At 41.4% G+C, this 19,064-nt stretch overlaps 1 protein-coding gene and 1 long non-coding RNA gene across 2 annotated transcripts in view; one reads left to right on the top strand and one right to left on the bottom strand.

The window, feature by feature from the left end:
• The window catches only part of PTPRN2 (protein tyrosine phosphatase receptor type N2), a 1,048,643-nt gene that overhangs the window by 467,395 nt on the left and 562,184 nt on the right, over positions 1–19,064 (bottom strand). The window lies entirely within an intron of this gene.
• LOC130273185 (uncharacterized) lies at positions 13,633–16,773 on the top strand. The gene is made up of 3 exons (XR_008843901.1): positions 13,633–13,769; positions 15,185–15,511; positions 16,664–16,773. It is a non-coding gene; the product is annotated as an uncharacterized LOC130273185 (long non-coding RNA).

Genomic DNA, 19,064 nt, shown 5'->3' with positions numbered 1-19,064 from the left:
CAACAGGGACAGTTTGATATGTTCCATATGTGAAATGAACATTGTTCCCCCCTTTAATGAAAGATCACGCCTTTTACCATGTGCTGACATGACTGGACATTTTCCCCTGACTTGAAGGGGGCATAATGTGTAACTAGGACATGTACTGAGTTAGGAAGAGAATAGTAAAAGAAAAGGGCTATCGTATATACATGAGTATAAGCAGAGTTTTTCAGCACGATTTTTCGGCTTATACTTGAGTGAACTCTCCGCCTGTCAATCCCTTCTTCAGTGGTCTTCAACCTGCGGACCTCCAGGTGTTTCAAAAGTATAACTCCCAGCATGCCCGGACAGCCATCTGCTGTCCGGGCATGCTGAGAGTTGTAGTTTTGAAGCAGCTGGAGGTCCACAGGTTGAAGACCACTGCAGCCTTTCGTCATCATCCAGACCCCCCTTTAAGTTTTCTACTCCCCTCCCCTCGGTGGGAAGGAAGGGTGAGCTGGTCCGGGCCATCTATGCTGCAGGGACCGTCCGGTGGGGAGGGTTAGCCGTTCTGGGCTGTCCATCTTCAACGGGAGGCCCTCTTCTCCGCTCCAGGCCGGCCCCGGACTAGTGACGTTGCCTTGACAACGACGCACAGGGACGTCCATGCGCAGCAGACGTACCTGCGCATGAATGTCCCTGTGCGTCGTCGTCAAGGCAACGTCACTAGTCCGGTTCCAGGCCCGTAGTGGAGAAGAGGGCCTCCCCGTGAAAATGGACAGCCCGGAACGACTAACCCTCCCCACCGGACGGTCCCAGCAGCATAGATGGCCCGGACCAGCTCACCCTTCCTTCTTACCGAGGGGAGGTGAGTAGAAAACTTAAAGGGGGGTCTGGATGATGACGAAGGCCGCAGTGGTCTTCAACCTGCGGACCACCAGTTGTTTCAACCCTGTAGTTTTGCAACATCTGGAGGTCCGCAGGTTGAAGACCACTGATGAAGGGATTGACAGGCGGTGATGATGAAGGGGGGGGATGATGATGGGGGTCCGGATGATAACAGGGGGGGATGATGACAGGGTGATGATGACGGGGGTCTGGATGATGACAGGCGGTGATGATGAAGGGGTGGGTGATGACGGGTTGTTAATGATGGGGGTCTGGATTATGACGGGGGGATGATGACATGGGGGGATGATGTATTTCCCACCCTAGGCTTATAGTCGAGACAATAACTTTTCCTCGGTTTTTGGGGTGAAATTAGGGGCCTCGGCTTATATTCGGGTCGGCTTATACTCGAGTATATACAGGATTTAATAAAGTAACTGATCAAACTTAAATTGGAATTAGGGGAAGGATGGACAAGGGAATTGTTTAAAATGATATATCACACCGTGAAATGATATACTATAGAAATAATCTTACATTGAGTTCAGTAGCAAAAGACATTATCCAGGGTGGAACTGATCATATTGGAGCAGGCAGCACAAATATAAAGTATTTCATGTTGTCGTACAATAAAGTTTATAAAATATCAAGAGTATGAAAAAGTTTCATTACTTTCTACTAACATCTTCAAAGTAATGATTCATATTGGCAAAGAAATGTATTTCTCCTTCCAATTAAAGTTAAAACATGAGCATCTGAATCTTGCTATTTTCTTGCAAAATGCTTGTCAAGCAGCCAGGGGTATGGAATTTGATAACACCATATATACTTCTAAGAATAATTAATGAACTCCACTTGTGCTGGCAGAATCCAAGGTGCTTCCAGTTTTCTTAAGATATATCAGCAATTTATATCCTTTTCTATTTGCTTCCGATAAATGCTTTTTACGGATAAGGTAACATTGCCTTGCAGTCACGTCGACCCCTTCTTCATTTATCAAGCACTCTTAGTGGGATTCTGCACCCTCTCTAGCTGATAAGGCTTTTAACTCATATCAGTGGTTACTTTGTGAAGAAGAGAGGCAATAATGCTGGATGAGTTTTACAATGGTTTTGACATTGGCCTTTTGGAGATTGCATCTGCTAAAATGAGATATTAAGCATCGCACTTTTTGTGGGGCCTCAAGGTTTTTTTTATTATAAATGACTCCCATGTACAGTCTCGAAAAGGCTCCTTCAGTCTGTTGTTGTGGTCTCCTGCTGGTTACAAAACTACATCTTGGAGACCACTGGTTTAGATAAGTGTTTCCCAACCGATGTACCTCCAGCTGTTGGGAGGCAGCAGTTGTGGCTAATTCAGTGCCCTTGAAAAGAGTGGGCATAGCCATGGGTGGTCTTATCTCTTTTGCTATTAGGTAGCGAGAACTAGTGCAGGATTCCATAGAGGTAGTGCATTGTTGGCAAGCAAGTGGGTGAAGGTTTTTACAGATACCAGACCCTTTTGTTGGTAAAATCAAGCAACATAATGAATGACCAAGTTTCATCTTTCCCTTAAAGGGGTTATCCACCATAAGGTGATTTTAGTACGTACCTGGCAGACAGTAATGGACATGCTTAGGAAGGCTCTGCACTTGTCTTGGGGATAAATGGCTATGTTGTGAGATTACCATAACACTGTGGCTAGCTTGTTGTGAACTGGTATTTCCTGTTTGAGTTATCTTTTTTGCCTACAAATCCCATAATTCCATTTTCCTCCCTCCCACACATTAGCCACCCCACCCATTGAAACATAAATGAGCTGCATCCATTCAAAATACCTGTGGTTTTCAATCAGGGTGCCTACAGCTGTTGCATTAGTTGCAGATTGATCCCACCACCCATTGAAGCAGACAGGCTCCCTGTCATCAGCTGACTAGTGAGTCAGGTCTGAGCCGCATTGCAAGTTGGGAAAAATCTGAAAATCACATAAGAATTGTGAGAAAACCATCACACACAGGTACAGACACTATATTATGAACTACACTAACTTTACAGCCCCTGTAGCATAGTCAAATAAAAAATCCTGGAATACCCCTTTAAGGCTCTCTATTTTATTTGCCCTACTAAAGAAAGAAGTGTCGCCATCCCGGTTTCCTGCACTATCTCTCAATCCTCCCCTAGGGTTTGTATAGCCTATTATTTGTACTCCCAGCATAACAGTATGGCTTCCATACATTTGCACATGCCAAGGAACTTTAGGTATCAGTAGCGTTTTGCACTTTACCAATTGTTTGCTTAACTGCACATACTTATGCTAGATGTTCTGCTATCTGTCCCAGTATAATATATATATTCCCTATTTGGTTTATATAATGTGTGTGTATACGGAATGTACTCTGCGATAATTTGTAGGTTTCTGGTGATGTAGTTCTATTCATTAATGTTCCTTTATACATGAAGTCCTCTTTTTTATGTATTTTTTATAATTTTTTAAATAAATATTTATATATTTTACTTACATTTCTATACTAATGATTCAGCTTGGTTTTCCTTTTAGGTGTATGTTATGTTTGGAGCTCAGCAAACTTTGCATTAAAGGGTCTACTGTACCATTATTATTTGTCTTTTTATTTTCCCTGCTATTTTGTATGTAGATTTCGGTTAATAAAGAAAGGTTATACAAGGCTAGGAGGTACAGAAGCCAACACAACCAAACAAACCATGTCTCTTGCAGCAATGTCAGATGGCCACGGCACAGGTTGGCAGCATATAGTAAATATACACTACAGGGTGCTCAATCTCCAGAATAATATAGTAGCACAATCTTCCAATCCAAAGAAGTAGAAAAGGGAGAGGCACTCACCAGTCTTTGTGCAGAAAAAAGACTTTATTCAATTTTCAGGTATAGAAAAGCTAAACATGGATGAGTTTAGAAGCTACCACCATCAGCATGGCACTACCATGCTGATGGGAGTAACATCAGAACCCGTGCATACTTAGCTATTTTAGCTACACATTGAATAAAGTGTATTTTTTTCACATATTGGTGAGTGCCTCTCCCTTTTCTACTTGTTTGGATTATCTAACTAAAGAAACTAAAGTACAGTAGTAAATGGCTTAATCTATTGATGGTCGTGGGCATATATAGGCTTTACCACTGAAAAACAGTTCCTGCTCTGATAACTTTTATCTAGAAGTTTGACTAAAACCATGTTTTGCAAATGGAAATTTTCAGTCTCCCTAAAGGGGTTGTATGGGAGCTGAAAAGGTACTAGCTTTCATTACTCCATGGTGCTTCACTTAATATCCCCTGCCAACATGGCCGGATAGTTTTTCTGACTTGAAGGGGTGGCCTGGACTGGCACTAAATTATGACAGCTGAATTAGGACAAAACCATACCCACAGGTAGTGCCCACTAACCAAACAGTGTTGCAGCAACTTCTGAACAACAATTGCCACTACACAAACCTATCAGGCGGTGTTAACACAGGATAGAAATTTGAGCGCCATTGAACAAGAAAATGAAAAACCTTTCAAGCTCTCTTGACAACCCCTTATAAGGGTACTCCCCTTCTCTAAAACGTATCCCCTATGTTCAGGATAGGTGATACGTTTCTGATCGCAGGGGGTCTGCTCTCTGATGCTCCCATAGAGAATGTATGGACCATACTGCGTATAGAGATAAGTAGTGGAGTACCCCTTTTGGCTTTTGGTTACAACAGTGTTTACCTTTGTACTTGCAAATGCAGTACTAATTGTGGATAGCGGAGGAACAAGGTACTGCAGTGTTGTCCTATTCAAGTTAACGTGAGAAAGTAAGAACACTTGCTAGACCTACTCTGTATTGAAGGGTTTTATGCTCTTTATAGAGCGTATTTGAGAGTATTTTAAATTTATGGATCAAAATGTTTATGGATCAAATGTTTTCAATTTCCCAATCTCTTTGGCGTGCCCTCATACTCTATACTAAGTAACACTATTATACTGTAACATTTTTATTATAAATGTTGCTAGTGCTGTTTACTTTTATTGTTTTAGATCATTTTAGTGCATTAAAATATTTCTCTGCCTTCATTTCTGTGGTCGTTGGAATCACAAGGAGAAACACTGTAACTCCATCGGCTCAGCCTACTTTATGTGGGAAATAACCTCAAATACCGTTAAAATGTCAATGACTATAAGGCAAAAATACAGACATTGCTTTTATTCCTGAACTACCGTGTTAATCAAAGCCTTTGCGTGTCGGAGAAGAGAGCGAGAAAATAGACATTTTGATCCTATCAGTTGACAGACAGCACTTAACCCAGATTTAAATAGCGCTGAGACAGGCAGGGGAAATAGCGAACCCGACAAGGTAGTTTTCTGTAATAAAAAGGATATGATCACATTCACCAAAAAGGAAAGATGTTCTACCAGCACAACAATTTTCACTACACTGTCAAACTGAGAACACAAGGGAAAGGACAGATGGAAATATTGTCCTTGTATTTCCCAAGTCTTGTTTTCTCGAAATGTTAAAGTATTACAGTCTGCAAAGCAAAACAAATGGGAGCGAATCATGATGGGAAAACCTGGCAAAATGAGGACTGCAGTATGAACAGACATCTAAAACTGCTAAAATCTACACTGATCTGAGGGTGATGGCTCCAGTGGATGTACGTGGATGACACATTCTCATCGACACCATCATAGTGTTCCTGACATTAAAAATAAACTTTTTACATGCCACAGATACACGCACTTCACTCCCTGGCTTGCAGCAATCTCTGTCCAGCTTCACTGGATGGCCTCATTATACAAAGCATTTCTACAGTTCTTCAGACCCTTTCACTGTATTTACATTTTATGCTGCAGTCTCAGAGACAGGACTGTGTGGAGGTACAGTGGTCCCTCAACATACGATGGTAATCCGTTCCAAATTGACCATCGTTTGTTAAAACCATCGTATGTTGAGGGATCCGTGCAATGTAAAGTATAGGACAGTGGTATACAACCTGCGGACCTCCAGATGTTGCAAAACTACAACACCCAGCATGCCCGGACAGCCAACGGCTGTCCGGGCATGCTGGGAGTTGTAGTTTTGCAACATCTGAAGGTCTGCAGGTTGAAGACCACTGGTATTGGAGGTTATACTCACGTGTCCCCGACGCTCCGGCAAGGCCTCTGCTTCCGCGGCATCCTCGCTTTCTGTCACCGCCATCACATCGCTACGCACGCCGCTCCTATTGGATGACGGGACGGCGTGCGCAGCGACGTGATGACGACGATGGAGAGAGCCGACGATGCAGGGGATCCCGAAGAGGACGCGCCGGAGCCCCGAGGACAGGTAAGTGATCGTCCCCGGAGCACCGGGCACCGTAAACATCTATCCGGTGGCAGCTGAAGCAGTCTGCGCTGCCGGATAGCCGTTTATGCGATGGCCCCAACATACAAAAGCATCGTATGTTGATGATGCCGTCAACATGCGATGGCCTCTGAGAGTGATCGTATGCTGAAATGATCGTATGTCGGGGCCATTGTAGGTGGGGGGGGGGTCACTGTATATATCTGGAGAGAAAGTTCCCAAGAGCACAGTGGCCTTCATAATTCTTTAATGGAAAAAGGTTTGGAACAACTAGGACTCCTGCCTGCCCCACCAAACTATGTTAATGAGGAGTAGGGCATTGGTTCCTTAAGCCTTTCCAGCTGTGTGCAGATGGGAGAAGTCTCAGTAGGTCAACCATCAATGCAGCAATCTAACAAATTGGGCTTTATGAGTGGCCAGAAAAAAAGACAAATAAAAGCTGCGCTGAGTTTTCGAAAAAGCACCTAAAGGACTCTCAAACTGCCAAAGGTGTGCCAAAGGGTCTGAATACTTATGTTAATGCAATATTTAAAGGTTACTCCAGAGAAAAACTATGTTTTCTTAAATCAACTGGTGCTAGAAAGTTCAACAGATTTGTAAGTTACTTCTGTTTAAAAATCCTAATCCTTCCAGTACTTATTAGCTGCTGTATGATCCGTAGGAAGTTCTTTTTACATTTCTTTTCTGTCTGACCACAGTCCTTTCTGATGACACCTCTGTCTGTCTCAGGAACTGTCAAGAGCAGATAGTTCCTCTTGACAGTTCCTGAGACATACAGAGGTGTCAGCAGAGAGCACTGTGGTCAGACAGAAAATAAATTTAAAAATAAAAGAACTTCCTCTGTAGTATACAGCAGCTGATAAATACAGGATTAAGATTTTTTAAATAGAAGTAATTTACAAATCTAAGTACAGGTAGAAGTGAAGAAAAACGGAGCACAGACCTTTAGTTGCAGATGATCAGGAACTTCTTTATTGAAGACCAGGGGACACCATATGCTGGGGGAGCAGGACACCGGACAGTTCGTGGGCTACGACCGACCGTATCGCGCTTCAGCGCTTCATCTGGCCCTTAAAGGCCCAGATGAAGCGCTGGAGCGCGATACGGTCGTAGCCCACGAACTGTCCGGTGTCCTGCTCCCCCAGCATATGGTGTCCCCTGGTCTTCAATAAAGAAGTTCCTGATCATCTGCAACTAAAGGTCTGTGCTCCGTTTTCTCTTCACTTCTACCTGTACTTGGATTACCATTTGACTGCCTCACATGTGTCAGCACGACCTCTAATAGTTGTTTGCATGGGGATAGCCCGACTGAAGTTAGCCTGATCTGTTGCCGCAGACCAGTGCATTCCGTCCCATCAGCACAGCACCGATGGAGGGTGTCCGGCCACGCCTCTTTTGTGTGAACTAATTTACAAATCTGTTTAACATTCTGGTACCAGTTGATTTAAAAAAAAAAATAGTTTTTCACTGGAGTACCCCTTTAACTTTTTACCTTTTCAATAACTTAGCAAAGATAATTTCCCACTCTCATTATGGGGTTGCGTTCAGAATGTGCTGAGTGATGGGGAAACTTTTTTTTATTTTGGTAAGGCCAAAACATAAAATCTGAAAACAGTGAAAATGCCTTAAAAGGGGTACTCCGCCCCTATACATGTTATACCCTATCCAAAAGATAGAGGATAACATGTCTGATCGTGGGGGGTCTGGCAGCGGGGACCCCCTGCGATTTCCAGGCCGGCGCTGCGGCATTACAGTCACGGAAGCCTCGGGCTTCCGTTATCACAATGTCATACCATGCCCCCTCCATTAATCTCTATGGGAGGGGGCTAGTACACAGCCGTCACACCTCCTCTCATAGACATGAATGGAGGGGGCGTGGCGGCTGTGTTCACCAGTCATCCGGCACTGCACAGAGTTTGCTCCGTGCACCAGATGACTGGGGTGCCACGGCAGAGATCGAGGGGTCCCCAGCGGCTGGACCCCCGCGATCATGCATGTTATTCCCTATTCTGGATAGGGGATAACATGTCTAGTAGCGGTGTACTCCTTTAAGACCTTTCAAATGCATTATAAATCTATAGGGATGAAGTGTGAGTTGTAATATTTGTATTGATAGGGGATAACAAGCTAAGACTGGAATATCCCTTTAAATCCTGGGTAAGCAAGCACTGTGTTAGGATGAAGAGAGTTGAGCCCCAGAGAGCCCTCTGTAAGTCTGACTCCCCCTACCGCTACTGAAACCCAAAGTTCCTAAAGGACCAACCATATATCTCCCTAAGGCTCAAGCACTGTTATTTTGACTGTCAGGTAAAAGACCAAGCTGTATTTATGTTTACAAATCAAAATGTTAAAACTACAGCAATATCAAATATGTCATAAACAAATGGGCAACATTTACCCAGACCTGTGGCCTCCATTGATTCTTTGGGGAATAACACAACTTTTAGCATGTCCTGACAGATGCAGAATTTATTGTGGAAATTATCAAGTAAAAGAAAGAGGAAACATTCGAACTGGTAACTAAATAAGGTATCACCCTGCCAACCAACAAACCTCCCTTTTACCCTGAACTGTAAATAGGTTTTACCTTGCACATCATTCGCACCAATTGCTAAACTAAAGTACTAAAGTGCAGTAATGGTAGTGATAAACAAGGTCTACCTGTCCATTTGTTCTCCTGCAACTCCCCCATTGGGTGCCCATTGGGTTACTACAGAGTTACCATTGGTAGAATTTGTAACATTTTTAGCATGGCACATTTATTTTAATGGTATATTTTTTATATATTTTCTGTGACTCAGATGAGACTAATACCTCTGCACCCCAATAGCTATAGGCGTTAAAGGAAAGCATATCCTGATTCTGTAACATCAATATTACTGCTCGTGGTCTATTCCAGACACTCAAAAGTTCTGAAACAAAACCTATGATGCAGTCTATTCTTTTGGGAAGAAGTTGTGGATTGTATGCCCCAGTCCATCATGAAGCAGAGAAATTCCAGCACTCGCCGCTTCTGGGTGAATGTTGGGATTTCTCTTCTTCATATTCAGGATTTAAAGGGGTACTCCACTGCCCCAGCGTTCGAAAATTTTGTTCCAAATGCTGAGTGTGGGCTGCGGGATCGTGACGTCACAGCTACGCCCCGCGTAATGTCACGCCACCTCAATGCAAGTCAAAGGGAGGGGGTCACGACCCACGCAGCCCCCACCGAGTGTTCGGAATAGAATGTTCCGAATGCTGGGGCAGCGGAGTACCTCCTTAAAGGGGTATTCCAGGCAAAACCTTTTTTTATATATATCAACTGGCTCCGGAAAAATGAAACAGATTTGTAAATTACTTCTATTAAAAAATCTTAATCCTTCCAATAGTTATTAGCTTCTGAAGTTTCTGTCTAACTTCTCAATGATGATGTCACATCCCGGGAGCTGTGCATGATGGGAGAATATCCCCATAGGAACTGCACAGCTCCCGGGACGTGAGTCATCAGATAGATACACTTAGACAGAAAACAACAACTCAACTTCAGAAGCGAATGACTATTGGAAGGACAAAGATTTTTTAATAGAAGTAATTTACAAATCTGTTTAACTTTCCGGAGCCAGTTGATATATATAAAAAAAAGACAGGTCATCCATAGTGACAAATAAACAACATACACATCAAAACATTAAAATCTTAACAGTAAAAACAACATAGCTCATAACAATACGAACATTACAACAATGTGTGAAGAAACACCAAAATATGCGTCTGTGACATCTATGGGTAAGGAAGTCATTTTTATATACAGAACCAGCATTAGGCTATATGTATTTCTCAGAGGAGTTTTCTAAAAAAAAAAAAAAAAAAATCAGATTTAATTGATTTACAGCACAATATTTTATTTGTTATGAAAGATGCCTTTGTACTGGAAAATGACGAAATGCAGCTTTGCAACAAATCTGACAGCATTGGGTAGTTATTGAGCAAGGTGTAAATTGAGTTTTCCAAATGTTGGTGGATGTGAAAATTGCTACACGCCGTCCTGACATTTTACAGATGGATAGTGCTCTAACATGCTTTCTTTTATTCAGAATTTTAATATTTATATAGCGTTCATTATTTGATTATTATTTTTTTTTTATCTACAAGTAACATAAAAAAATAACATGACCATGACTGTTAGGAAAAAATCACACAGACAATCTTTCCAAGATTCTCTGCTGCTGTGTTGTTAAATATACTGGGAATGTATCGAGCTACAAAACTTTCTGCATTAATAATTCTGAATTATTCAAGGTACATAGTAGAGGTAGGCTATGCCTTCGGGCCTCTGCATATACACAGCAGAGGTTGAGAGGCATCTCTTTTCTTGCACGTCATTCATGTCATTGTTATTTCTTTTCATTGTGCATAGTTTAATGAAGAGATTGTAGGTTTGATGTGTAGCTCCCTGTTGGGGTACATTCCACCTGTGTACAGTAATTCTCTGATATACTATCACAAGTAAAAATGTCCTGTTTGTGAAGAGTGATGTGACTGGGCTTGCCTCAGCATAGGAGAATATCAAAACAAGCTTTTCAAGATCACTAGAACAGGGTAATGAACTCCCCATATCCCTTATGGCACAGCAGTTGAGCATGTGTCAAACCCTTCATAAAGAGTCTGTTGGGATGAAAGAAACAGCCGAGCACAGCCCTCCAGTAGTGCATTAAGGAGAAATGGGGGATTAAAGACCCTTGCTTTGGTTATGAGTTGGGGTTCCAGTGGTGGGGAAACCAGCGATCATACACCTTATTCTGATCCTACCAGAATCTATCTACTTTGCCCAGAGTTACATCTTCACTATGGCCTTGCGGGTTGGGGCCACAGCTCTGCTGCTTGGATTCACTGCGGCCTTAGCGGAAACACAGGAGATGTAGATGTAGAGGAAATACGCTGGCATAGGAATGTGATCATACAGTACAATTCTTGTTACAAAGAGAAGGCATACAATGAATGGGCCATGGTTAAGGGGTGTCAAGTTTGGGGTGTGGTCTAAACAGATCTAAATATGTGCTACATTTATCAAATGGTCTGTAAATCTCCACATATCTTTATGATGCACTCCTCAAGGAGAAACTTTGCCCCTTTGGTCCTATAACGACAAGTTTCTCACTAGCCAGCACAATCTATGTACTAAGGAGAGGCAAAACCTGTTTGCAGATGGATATTCTTTCTTCTGGACTGATTTCGGTCTTGGCATACATTCCCAGTCAGTTTCTAAGACTCCTAGAGTGAAACCCTGATTTTAAGGGAAAGCTAACTGGAAAAGATGGCTTAATAGAGTTGCTTTGCATATCCTTTTTTCTCAGAATTCCCAATGGAGCATAAATGGCTTTTATTCTCCACAGGATAAACTGTAACCCTTTGGTCCCATGTTTATAAACAGAATGTAACATTTACTATCTTAGCATCCACAACACCAGGTATGCCACAAATAACTGGTTGCATTTCTGTTAACAAGAACCGGAAGGAAAAATTTGACTTTTTAGGAACATGTACCACTGTGCGGATCCGAATACGTCTTCACTTGAGATTTATTTTCTTTTCACCATTCCGAAAAATGTAGACTTTTAGATAAAGTTCACTTGTTAACAGAACAGTATGGAGAGCAAGTGTTTATAACGGTCATCATTGCTGGACACTTTAAGCTTATGACCCGAAGTGCAAGGTGCTTGCCCTCAACACTGAAATAAATCTGCATAGCCAGTGCAGAATATGTGTAGAATACAGAGCACAAAGCTATCTAGCAAAACAGTAACATGTAAGTCCTTCACAAGTGGTTACCTCGGCGCTACTTTACATAATGGTATATTATGTAAATACATACACAGCTAGTCTTGCAGGTCAACATCCGTAAGCCTTAGACTGTCAGTCAAATGGATATATTCAACAATTAGGAAAGCAATTTTATCTTATATACGTTTTGTAGAATTTTTTTCTGTTGAATAGGAAATTAGAAAATTGTTATCACCAGTTGGGACCCCATTGGTCGAATTGTCCAAGCACCGACTACCAAAGACCTTGTCAGATGACCACTGGAGATATCCAACCAAAGACACTGATAGTGAGGAATTACTTAAGACAAACGGCTTGTTTGGCTGTCAAACTGATGTAAAGCACCATGACAGGTGTTCCATCTCACTGAGCTTTTGAAAGAAATACTTTTCACCAGTAGAGAACTGAAACAAACCATAAGGATGGATAAAAAAAAACTGCAATAATCTGAGCGACCAGAGCGAATGAACGTGGTGATCCACCGGCTATGTTTTACAATGCAAAGTCTACTGTACGATGTGACAAAATAGAACAAAAACGTATTCTTCCTCTTTCAGTTAAAGTTTAATATTCCCTTATGTCCTAGGTTTATACCCCCTTCTAGGCAATGTATATCTTGGACCCTACTGATCCCTGTATATCTGGCACATTATCTACTGACATTTACCAACCCGACCAAGAGCATTTTGCAAGACATTTGTATCCCATAGGAACATTGCATTGTCTTCCCTACAGTCAATGTTTTGGAGCCAAAAATAATAATTACTTTCCTTTCATTTTTATTTTTTTTTAATCTGGACAAAATGATTGACAAGTTCAGGACTCCGGGTTATCTTCGCTATCTTTTCAAAACACAGCGCCAACAAATTAACCTGATCCCTCGAGATCTTCTTATGTTGCATAAAAAGCAAAAAGAAAGGTTGAATTGAATTTCTTGCACCTTTTATTCTAGCAATTAACCTGCTTTTTTTTTTTTGCACAGATAGACGGGATCACAGAAGTGCACCTGTTTCCTTGAGGTAATGCAGTTTTTTGCTGCGCTGAATGTGTGGTCATATAATCGAACCGCTGTTTTCACAGAATTTGTAAGGAATTGTATTTCTTTTATAGTGGGTGACATAACACAGTAAAATGAATGGTACAAGGAGGTGGCAAATGGCTTTATGCTGCCTCTGCAAAAGTTTTATGCTTTTCACACGGACCCCTGCTTCTATTTAAGGGTTTATTCACATGGCATGCTGCTTCAAAAATCGAAGAAAAACAACAAATTACCACATAATGTGAATATATAGAAACATATAGGGGGGCATTTATCATCGTTTACTTTTGTAGTCGTTTATTTAGTTTTTTTAGGTTAATAAATTTGTCGCACGTAGGCAAAAGAGGGAAAATCCTGTCAGGTAAGCAGATTTCCTAGTCAAGTTTGGCTACATAGTCAATTTTCCTGGGTTCTGCTTAGTTCTTCACTTTCTGACTTTGTTAAGTGCCACTAAGTGCCCAAAAAGGGTCGAGTTTTAGATTTTTGATTAGAAGTAGCCTTGAGACACCTTTTTTAATGTCACAAACGGCCAGAAAGAGAAAGTCCAAAGCCAAACACCCTGAGCAGCCTAGTGCTGCCCAGCAGATGCTAGAGACCATGGCGTCTGCCATTACTAGACCAGTGGAAGATGAGTTTATGTCTTCCCATTCCCAAGAAGAGAGTGATATTGAGGAAACAGAAGGGCCAACACCAAGGCGTCCTCGTGCTCCCAAGAAAAAAAACTATACGGATCAAGAAATGGAGATTCTAGTAGACGAGGTAGGTTGCTTTCAATTTTTATAATGTGTCTTTTAAACACATTTTGTGACACACTGCTTGTCAAACACAGTTGAATTTAGTTTGCCCCTCCGCATCATGAACGACACTGTTACCAATTTTTGCTTTCACCCATAGTGCCTCCAAATACGGGAAAACTACCACTTCCAACATGTTCAGACAGCTAAAGGCTATATGGCCCTGCGTGGAGATGTAGTTTTGCCACATCTGAAGGCACACTGTTTGGTGAGCACTTCTATTTAGAAATCCACGCCTCTGCATTTCACCCACTCCTCCAAAAGGGTTTTCCAAGCAGTGTGCCTCCAGCTGTTCCAAGGCTTAAATTCGCAGCCTACACAAACTGCTTTAGGCTGTGCAGCCATGCTGAGAGTTGAAGTTTTCACCAATCTTGAGGCACCTTTGTGGGGAAACGTACTGTAAACATTGGGGGAGATTATGCAAAGCCTGTAGTGTTGAAAAATTGCCAAGTTGCCCATAGCAACCAAACAGCTTGCTTCATTTTTTGGGCTGAGGCCTTGTTTCAATTTTGATAGAAGATATCAGATTGTTTGTTATGGGCAAATGGGCAACTTTTCCTCCAGACACCTTTTAAAAAATCAACCCAATTTGCTCACCAACCACCTCAGAGTATCGTGGAAATATCTTTCCTGGGTTATTTCTGTAGCGTGCCTATACCCTGGTAGCGGAGTGTACTTATACTAAACAAAGAATTTTATTAAAAAGGGCACTATCATGTTTTAAAACTTTTCATATGTTGTAAATGATATCAAATTATTCGGTTTTGTTTTTGCTTTCATTTAAAGAATTTCAGTATTTAGTAGTAAAAAGCCAGCCCAAAACCTAACCCCTGACTCCTAGGATACATTCCAGCCTGCCTGTGTCCCGGCATCATAGCCCATGTAATGGACACAATTCAGGAATGACAGGTCTGCAGTGCCCCTAGATGTTGCAGAACTACAACTCACAGCATGCCTGTGCAGCCTTTGGCATGCTCTGGAGTTGTAGTTTGGCAACATCTGGAGGCACCCTTGTTGGGTAACACTGCTCTAGGTACACAGTGAGGAGAGTGAGGGAGGGGGAGGAGGGGAAGTGGTTATCACAGTGAGGACCCCCCCCCCCCCCCCCCCTGCTACTAGTGGACAAAATTTAGGAATTTCAGAAATCAAGCTAATTCTGCAAGAAATGTAGATTATAGACACATAAAAAGTATATGTACATGATCAGGATGAGGTACTGTGCATATTTTTTTTTCTTTTTTGGGGGGGATGATATGAAAGGTCCGCTTTAAATGTTTGTGCAATAGAAACCCCCAATATAAAATTGACTTTGTATTTAAATTCAAGCCACATTGGCTTTTGTGTTATTTTAATTGCTTTGTTATTATTCTTTATTCACAGGTTCTTGTCAATTTTAAGGTTCTTTTCCCTTCCAAAAATGATAACATACCTATGGTGGTAGCAATGCTTCATGGAGCCACATAATGACTAAAGTCAACACAGTTGGAATAGCTAAAAGAACAATTCCGAAATTAAAAAAGAAATGGAATGACTTAAAAAAAAAAGCCAAGCTGGCTTTAATTGCAAAATATTCCAAACAGACTGGTGGCGGTCCAAGCTGCCCAGAAACATTGACCACCATTGAGGAAAAGGTAGCTTCATGTTACCGCCCAGAACAGATACATGGGATTGGATCAGCTGATGTGTGCATGGCGGCCATTACACAGCGTAAGTTGGTTTTTAATGACAATTACTTGAAAATCTTAAAATATGTTTGTAAGATAATAGTAAATGTTTGCACGTGATTGCGTTTGTTTGAGACAACAGATGCAGCTTGAAAGCTATTAAGTTGTTTACCAAGTTAATAATTTAACCATACTACAGAATGTATTCAAAACTGTAGGATGATAAAATTAGAGTCCTTTTCCCACATATAAACATAACTGCGCAGCTCTAGCATTTTTTCACCTTGTTACCTGAGCTGTGCTTGTTTAAGAAATGAAAAGCCCTTTAACATCCATGGCGGTAGGATTATGTGTGGAAATTTGTTCCAAAAGTGGTAAATTTTTTTGCCTGGAAATTTCACATCTCCCCCGTCACATTCACCCTCCCTTGTCACATTCCCCCCCTTGTCACATTCTTCCCCCCTTGTCACATTCCCCCCTCTGTCCTTTTCCCCCCTTTGTCACATTCTTCCTCCTTCCATGTCATTTCCCCCCCCCCCCTTATCACATTCCCCTCCCCCCCCCTTTGTCACATTCTTTGCCCCTTGTCACCTTGTTCTGCAGCAACACACACTAGGTTTGCCGGGAAGATTTCAAACCTAGTGTCTTTGCTGCAGAACAAGTCCTTTCCCCTTCAGCCAATCACAGGCTTTACACCACTGCGGCCTGTGATTGGCTGAAAAGGTGAATAAAGATGAATAAAGAAGAGAGCAGGGACCGGAGCGCACGGAGGGGAATGGCATCTGCAGGGACCGGGACTAGGTAAGCAGAAGGTATTTGTCTTTTCTTCCCGGTGGCCTTTTACACTTAGATCACTGTTTTATTACCAGGGTACCTCCTCCTGTTGAGAAACTACTACTCCCAGCATGGCCGGACAGCCTTTGGCTGTTCGGCCATGCTGAGAGTTGGAGTTTTACAACATCTGTAGGCCCCTGACTTTTAGTATTTGTCTTTAACTGCTCAGGCCAGCCCCTGCCACGAGAGCCGACCCGAGAAGTTAATCTCATGCTTAAAAAATCATTCTACCAGTGTTTGCACACAAAATTGTGATTGCTTACTTACAATTTTAATGCCAAATTGTAAACTTAACTATAAAAAAAATGCTACATGTACAAGCTACCTTTTCTAAACAATTTTCTCCCCGGATATTTTTCAGGAACCAATCAAACATTGCCCACAGAAATGGAATGCCTAGAAAATAATGACACTACCATAGAGGACATGGAAGAGCCAGATTATCCAATTGATGCCCCCCCCCCTGCCCATGAACCAGCAAATGACCAGGAATCCACAAGTATCCCTACCATTTTAGTTCCAGACGACCTAGGTTTAACAGGGCCACAATCTTCTTACCTTAATGAATACACAAAACAACAAATGCTTTACATGAAAAAAGTAGATAGCCGTTTAGAGGGACTGGAAAAAGCCATTAATAATCTAACATCGGCAGTAGAGGGAGGTTTGGCAAAAGTATCTAAAGGGTTAGATAAAATTGCAGAAGTGTTACAAAACCAACAAAGAACACAAATTGGGCATGATGGGATTCCATTACCGTCCACTTCACTAGTTGAGGCAAATAGTCCACCAGAAGAGCTTTATGGTTCCTCTCTTTCTGCATCTCCAAGATCCTAAACCATAGGACAAAGCATAGGCGGATCTACCAATTCAAGTAGGCCTTGGCTTAGAGACTCTTTAGCGACCCCAGACTTTTTAATTGCCCAAGAAGAATCAGACAGTTCAACCCCTATTGATTTGACTGTTGGAAACCTCTTCACAATTCCTTTTGACTTGTAAAAAAGAACTAGCTGGTCAAAAAGTGGTATCCCCAAAAGGTGATGGTGTTAAAAAAAAATTTGCCTCTACAAAAAAATTGGGCTACACAGGTAAAAAGGTGTCCAAACCGCGAAAATAAACTTACAATTATGGTTGGTCAGTAAAACAATTTATTCCTGGTTTAAACATTTTGCGAGCCTGAGTTCAGATAATAGCTTTAGAAGATGAGTTGTTGGTTACTAACTATCTTGCTCAGTGAGGATGTCACGTCACGGGACCTGTGCAGGTTGGGGATTTTCCTCGTAGGAACTACATGGGAATTTAATCCCATCATGCACAGGTCCCGGGAGGTGACATCATCCCTGATCCGTTACCTTTTTCTTAAACAACACACCTTTTGAAGCTAGTAACTATTGCAAGGATTAAGATGTTTGTATAGAAGAAAGTGTCCACTCAGTGTAACTTTTGGGAGACAGTTGTTATACTTAAAAATGTATTGGCCAGGAATTCCACCTTTAAGCTCTACAGCTTTCTTCCAAGCCAAATGTGTTTGGACATTTAATGTCGTATTAATACCAACAATTGGAGACATATGGGGAGAATCAACATAACCTGTCTGGAGGAAAAGTTAACCAGTTGCCCATAGCAACCAATCAGATTGCTCCGATCAATTTGCCAAAGCCTTTTGAGAAATGGTAGCAGCTAGCTGATTGGTTGCTATGGGCAACTCGGTTACTTTGCCTGTAAACCCGTTTCCTTAATTCTCCAACATGGTTGTCTAGCAATATCACACTTGACCTTTGTTTTAACTTATGATTGTTAATAAACTTGGAGCAGTTTACTTCATGAAGTTTGTGTTTTTGTCAAGTAATTGCATTTTCATTTCAGGAAAAACAATAAATCCACAATTTGCAATGTTAGATTTTCTCTAATTGTTTGTATTCATTTCCGCCATTTTTTTTTTCAAACAAAAAATTGTGCCAGTGCAACTGATGAACCAAAAAATATTAAACATAACTTTACGTTTATAGTGCAACATTTGGGAATAAAGCTAAAAGTTGCCATGAGCAAACATTGAAAAAATTTATCTTACATCTGCATGAAACAATACTGATCCCTTATTTGTTTCCAAAAAGATGGATGTATTGAATGGGTCGTCAAAATTTAATCTAAAAAAAATTCCTGGCAATCTCATTCCGCTTCAAATTTCCTGGAAGGCTACTTTCATTGCCAGATATTGGCGGACAGTCAATGGGTTCCCGAAGGTCGGAGGCAATTTCTACTGGGAGATTATGCATTAAGGCCAGGTTATGGAGGACAGCACAGCTTAAAATAACTTGACCAACCAGGATTGGATGATCAAGCATTGTACCTACGGTGACATCCAGACAGCGAAAACGGCTTTTTAACTGTCCAAAAACACGTTCAACTAGACTTCGTGTACGTCTATGTGCATTGTTAAATTGCTGTTGGGCCTCAGTACGTGGGTTCAGAAATGGTGTCAACAGCCTTGGAGTTAATCAGTAACCATTATCGCCTATAAGGCAGAATGGAAAATGACATAATTTTGGGTTGACATTTTAGAAACATTTCAAAACTGAGTTTTACGTTGACCTACATGTTCGTCTTGGTACCTTAAGTTTAATGGTCCCATGACGAGCATTTAAGTCATGTGTCTGCAAGGGCTTACTTTTCTAGATTTTTAAATTTATTTTATTTTTTAAATTTAAATTCTAAACAATGTTCCAAAAAAATAAAAAAATGAAGTAGATCCTCTCCAAAAT

The sequence above is a fragment of the Hyla sarda genome, chromosome 5 (genome assembly GCF_029499605.1).
Source record: "Hyla sarda isolate aHylSar1 chromosome 5, aHylSar1.hap1, whole genome shotgun sequence".
NCBI lineage: Eukaryota > Metazoa > Chordata > Amphibia > Anura > Hylidae > Hyla > Hyla sarda.
This window is presented reverse-complemented; position numbering and strand designations above follow the sequence as displayed.